The sequence below is a fragment of the Artemia franciscana genome, unplaced genomic scaffold, assembly GCF_032884065.1.
Source record: "Artemia franciscana unplaced genomic scaffold, ASM3288406v1 Scaffold_7233, whole genome shotgun sequence".
NCBI classification, from domain to species: Eukaryota; Metazoa; Arthropoda; class Branchiopoda; order Anostraca; family Artemiidae; genus Artemia; species Artemia franciscana.
The window spans coordinates 1-6,477 of NW_027067355.1; the positions used below are offsets into that span (position 1 = coordinate 1).

Here is a 6,477-nt window from a genome sequence, read left to right on the forward strand (position 1 = left end):
TAAGAGCCGTCTTTTTCTTCTATTGTTATTGTCTATCAAAGACCCAAAAAAAACAGTGTAATCATTTGGTGTAGTAGGTCAGAGTAAATGACTTGATGACGTCAAACAATAAAGCCTAAATGTATTGTAAGGTATATGTAATGTTGTTTAACATGTACAGCAATTAAAATTTTGAAGTGCCCCTCTCCCCAAAACAGATTTAATGTTAGCTTTGAGGCTTTTTATAAATATGAATTTTTCTGAGCAAAATATACGAAATAGGTACGGAACTCATTCAGCTTCAATCCTAGCTGTAAGAGAAAATGATTATTCCAGCTAAGGCTCTATAAATTGTTCACATAATTGACCATACTTCTGAAAGCTGGTCGTCGAAAAAGTACAATACATGGCCATATTCAAATATTCAATCTGTAGTTCGTGCCTATTTTTAGTCTATGAACTGTCAATTCCTTTTTGTGTAAATAAAAAAAAAAACAATTGAAAATCAGGAGCAGCATTAAAAGTAAAAACGAACAGGAACTATACCGCATATAAGGGAGGGGTCATACTTTGTTCTTTATGTTGCTCCTAGATACCTTTCTATTTATGCTAGTGCTTTTAGTCCTTTTGAAAGAGCTTTTTATTCTAATGAACTCCCTCATATATGGCCTAATTTCCCACTATTTTCAGTTTAGGGATGCTCCTTACTTTCAGTCGAAAAAACTATTATTGAGTTTCTGATTATTTTTTAAATAATTCTGGTAAATCTGATTTTCCCTTCATGAAAAATTCACTTTGTTCATGGGAAACTTGTCCTTGAAAAGTTCTCTAATGTAAACTAACCCCCCCCCCCCCGTAAAATTCCCCATGGACAATTCTATCCTCTTAAAATTTCATCAGACTAGTTCATTCTTTCATTTGAAAAAAAAAAAATAATTTCAAACACTATGTTTGGGGAAGCTTTAAGCAGGGATCTAACCTTGATAATGTCATAACAACTCAAATAAAACCGTAAATAACAATTAGAAGAGACCAAAGGAAACTGCCTAGGATCCAAGGAACCGCCAAGGAAACTGGCTGATTAGACCTAAGATGGAACCGGGGAAGAAAAAAAAACTTTAAGTTTGATTTCTTTTGTACTTAAAGATTAAATCAGATATAGCACTTTGGTTCAGGTTGAGTCAACCACACTCTTATAGTGTTATAATTTTTTTCGTAGGAAAACGTGAAGCAAAGATTAGTCGATTAATCCCAATTTTACAGAAGAGATAAGCGGCTACAAAAAGGTTATTGAGTTACGCTACCTTTCTCTGTCAATGGCACATCAGTGTACTTTTGCCCCCCCCCCCCCACTTCTCCTCAGACAGATCAGTATAATATTAGGGAAATATATGAAACAGTATTTAAACATTTTGATGAAGGAACTTCGGTAGAAAGATAATAAGAAATGACTATAAGAAAAAAACATTTTATTTTGTTAATTCGTTAGTGTTTAATTTTACTCTGACATATCATCTCAGAATGTGACAGTCCTTACTGCTTCTCCTAGATTATACTTCCCTAAATTTCAAATTATTTGTATTTTACTTTAAAAGGAATAGAAACGATAGTCTTCTTTATGATAATTTCTGTCTATATACCCTTAAGCAAAAATACATCTTAGTCGAAAAAAAAACAATAAAGAGAACACTTAGATTATAATTTTACGGTTTAGTCTTTATTGTCTTTGTTAGTCTTTGTTGTGAAACTTTTTGCAAAATAAAATGTATATTTTGGGGGAGAGGGTTTGGGTTTCCTTTTAAGTTCTGTCTTTGCCTAAGTACAAGTATATGAAAACTTCAGTGGTTAACTTGTTTGAGCTATTTATAGATTTTTTGCATGGGCTAAGGAGCAATTTGATCTGTTCGTCTGATTTTTTTCGCTCTACTTTCATTATAATCATTTTTTCTTGAAAGTCTTTTCACATGGGCTCAAATGAACTTAATTATTCAAATAGTTTTCATGTAAGCAGCAGAGAAAATACTAAATGTAAGCCCAAATATAGAATCAGAATAATATTAAACCGCTAATCAAGGTTTGTGGATGCCAAGTCGCCAGAAAATTTGATTCTGGGAGAGTTTTTTTTACTATTAAGCAATTAATTAATTAATGACATTATTTTCAGGAAATTGGGATTCAAAAAGATCCTAGAAGATTAATGGACAGAACGAATGAAGGAAGAAATAATGCATAATCATGGCTGAAGGTTTTGAAGGATTGTAGTGTCAAACTATTATCTGAAATTTTATAAGTTGCATATTTTTAATGATGTCTTTTGCTTAGCTGCAGCCTAAGAAAAGTTAAAGAAGCTGTGTTTTTTTTTGCCTTTGTATTATGTGTAAATCTCTATTCTAGTTTCGAATCATTAGGTTAAAGATAAACCTTCAAACGGGACAATCAAATTAGGTAGCTATATGCACAAAATTGGGATATTTTTCATCTTAACAACAGTAAATTCGTTCAATGAAATAAGTTGGTTTAATGCTTCGTAAAAGCTGCCATCAATAAGTGTTTTTTTAAATATAAATACTTTTTCAATATTCAGTAACAAAGTCAGATTACAAATCATGGGTTGAAACAAAGAAATTCTGCCCATATTTTTGAGTTTGAATTCTCGACACAGTGGGAATTAAAAAGAGAATATATTGTGTATATGCCCAGTATTTAAATAAAACTTAGATCTAACAAAAAACTTGTAGCATTCAATTGAAATAGCCAATGCTATACATTCTCTATTGAACTAACCTATTGCTCATAAGATAATTGCTTTGCTTCGGGCCATTTGCTTGTTTTGTTTAATTATATTAATAAAACCATCTTTCTCTCTCTCAAAAAAAAAAAAAAATGATGGCTGCCAAAGTAAATGTTCCGAAATACGTGTTCCAAAAAACGCATAGTTCATTCTTTGTTTTGTTGATAGATAATTCCATCTATCATCCGTTGATGCGTCGTTCCTAGGCTTTAAAGAGTGAAGGCTGAGAAAGGGAAAGAAAGCTGAGAAATTTCCTCACACCCGTAGCTTTTGACGAATAAATTCCGTTTTTAAATTTCCATTGCTATTGGGCTGAGTCGCTCTTTCTTGATAATGGATTACATATATTTTGGAAATGAATATTCAACTGAACCACAAATGTGCCCTGAAACTTAAATGCTCTATATAAGCTTTAGATATTTTTAAACTAATTGTATATATCAAAATACCCTTGATAACAGTTTTGACCTTAATGTTTAAAATTTTAATCCAAATTCTCTTTTTTGTGGGAGTATAAAGTGCAAAAAATGATAAATTTGATATGACATTTTGTTATCTAAAAATGATTAAATCTTAATATTTTGCTGGAATGAGCTCTATCTTGACATCCTAAAACAAATATTACCATTATGATCACTCGAAGAAACAGCTAAAAAAACGGTTGCATATCTTTAAGCATCTTTGTTGGGAAGAATAAACAATTTATATCGTAAGTGTGCATTATATTCAAGGCCTTTCCTAACAAACCTATTGTTTATCAACAAAATACGATTTGAAATAATAAAACATTTTACTAGTCCTTTGTTTTCTAAAGTTATCTGATCAAAATTTTGAGAGAGCGGTAATAACTACTGTGGGGAGTAAAAATAACCCCCCCAAGCCACAGGGAGACGCCTGTAAGCTATGAAATGTATTCAATCTGTACGCACAGTATTTGTTACAGAGGAGTATACAGACACTTTTTGAGAGGGGGAATTTTGTGCCTAGGGTGGGTTTCTTTGGTAGAATTTTTAATGGAGAGGGAAATTTCTGGGGGAGGGGGTTTTCCATGGAAAATTCTACGTGGGGCGATCTGATAGAATTACTGTTCGAAATTATTTTTAATTGTCATAATCTCTTTCCAAAGTCAGATTTTTACTGAAGATGGTTCAGGAAAAATTATTCTGAGGCTATTTTCATTTTGGATTTCCAGAAAAACCATTTTACGGAAAGAGAGGATTTCAGAAGCTATTGAGGAAATTATTGGAAATTAGTATTTTCAAATGACAGCATGCTAAGGAGCATTTTTCAAGCTGAATCGACCGCAAGAAAATTTACGGGGGCGAGTTTCTTACTGCCTGGAGGGGGTTTTACGGGAATTAGTTTACATGGTAGAAATTCCTACGCATGAGTTTCCAGTGAGAAGGAAATATTTAAGAAGAGTGAACCAAATCTACGGGCGTTATTTAAAAATGATCAGAATAAAAAAAACAGATTTTTTAACTGAAAGTAAAGATCATTAAAACTCAAATGAACAGGATTTACTTTTGTATATGAAGGGAATACCCCCCTCCTCAATACTGTTATTTACGCTGAAGTTTGACTGTCCAAATTTCTTAAGAACAGCTGCATAAACATTGGTCGTTTGAATAGAAAAGGAAGCATTTCGTAAAGTCCTTAAAGCTTTAGCGTAAAGAGCAAGGCATTGTGGAGGGAAGCGACTCCTTCATAAACAGTTTCTGTTTGTTTTGAATTTTAAATTTGCTCCTTACTTTCCAAAAAAGACTTCTTCAGTTAATATCCGTTACAATTATTGTTTTGTAGGAATAAAAAGTACAAAAAATTACAAATTTGTTATTTAAAAATGACTAAATTTTAAGATTCTGATGGAATGAACTCCATCTTGACATTCTAAAACAAATAGGTTTTACCGTTATAATCACTTAAAGAAACGCGTAAAAAACGGTTGCATATCCCTAAGTATCTTTGCAGGGAAGAATATACAATCTGTATCTTAACTACGTATTGTATTTAAGGCCTTTCCGACATCTTTAAGCTATGAAATTTGTAAGATCTACGTATATAATTTGTTTTTGGGAAGCATAGACACTTTCGGAGCGGGATATTTTGTGATTTGGGCGAGTTTCTGTGGTAGAATTTTTCATGGAGAGTGAAATTTCTGGGGGAAATTTCTGTAGGAATTTCTACCTGGGGCGATTTAAAAGAATTAAAAAATACGATTTTTTTTTAACTATAAGTAAAGATCTTTAAAACAAATGAACATAATTTATTTTGTATATGAAGGGGCTGCCGCCCCCCCTCAATACGTTGCTATGTACGCTAATTTGACTGTCACAATTTTTTAAGAACAACTACTGAAACACGGGTCGCTTAATTAGAAAAGAAGTTTTTTTTAAAGCACTTAAAAGCTTTAACGTAAAGAGCAAGGTACGGAAAAGGAGAATAACCCCTTCATAAACAATAATTTCTGTTCATTTCAAGTTTTAATGGTGTTCCTTACTTTCAGAAAAAAAAACTTCATTTAATATCCATTACATTAATGCATGGCTTAGTGTTTTTACACATTAAGTGCCATTTTTCATGCCTGATCAACATCCACAGGTTTGTATTCTTTCAAGAAAAATAATATCTCAAGTGCCATTTGGAGAGCAGAAGGGTATATAATCTCAAAAAATAAAACCCTTCTTGCTTCTCATTTTAGTCAAGATATCTGTAATAATAAATGTAATAATAATTTTTGCAAAGTAACTGTTTTAGATTTTTTTTATAAGAAATCTTCTTTTGGAATTTTGACAAGTCACTACAGACAGAGCATCATATTAAATATGATCTAAATCATTTTTGAAACTCATAAATTTGAGTCTTCATCTAACAAATCAAATGACTAAATTGTAATTGAAAATATATCTTTCATTTTATGAAACCAGCTTTTAAGCTTCCTAGAGGGTTTCTAAATTATTTCTGGCCTGTATTATTATTATTACATAAGTCATTTCATGAATTAAGTGTCCTATACTTGGTTGTATCTTTTGCTTTGTTTATTATTTCGATTTTTTATCTTTTTATCAAAACTACAGAATAGGGTTGGATTTCAAGTGAAATTTTTTAGCCGAAGTATGACCCTCGAGGCTTTACGATAATTTGTTAAATGTCCGTTAGTGTTGATATTATAGGACTATAAATCTTTCATTTTCTTTAAGGCTACAAAATGTTTGCAGCTGCAACGAATCCAAGGACCAAAGATAGCGGAAGTATTCTCTGTACCAGATCAGAAAATTTAATCTGTGAGTAAAAGAAGAAAAGACTGTGTATTTTATAAAACAGTCTCTTGTTTCTAATAAAGTTTATCGATTCAATGCTTCTTTTAATTTTTTTTTTTTTCAATGCCAACGAGTACTAGATAGGTATGAGACAAAGGCTAGGTGAAGTAAAGTTGACCGAAGAGAGTGAAAGGATATGAGGATAAAACAATAAATCCAGATAGGATAGAATTGCCCTTTTCCAAGGAATATGGCCATATAAATCCGTTTCAATAGTAGTCCCACTAGATATAAAACAAGCAAAAAAAAAAAAAAAAATCCTATTTGAACGAAAACTATCTACAAAGTTTAACTAAATTTTCTGTACAATATCCTCCAAAAATATAATTTATACATAAATGAACAAATATATTTTTAAATAAAATATCTACATTTATTTTTGTAGAT

General features: G+C 31.5%; 1 long non-coding RNA gene across 1 annotated transcript; it reads left to right on the forward strand.

Moving 5' to 3' along the window:
* Positions 1 to 2,349: 2,349 nt before the first annotated feature.
* Positions 2,350 to 6,126, forward strand: LOC136043563 (uncharacterized). The gene is made up of 2 exons (XR_010621646.1): positions 2,350 to 3,479; positions 5,971 to 6,126. It is a non-coding gene; the product is annotated as an uncharacterized LOC136043563 (long non-coding RNA).
* Positions 6,127 to 6,477: the final 351 nt, after the last annotated feature.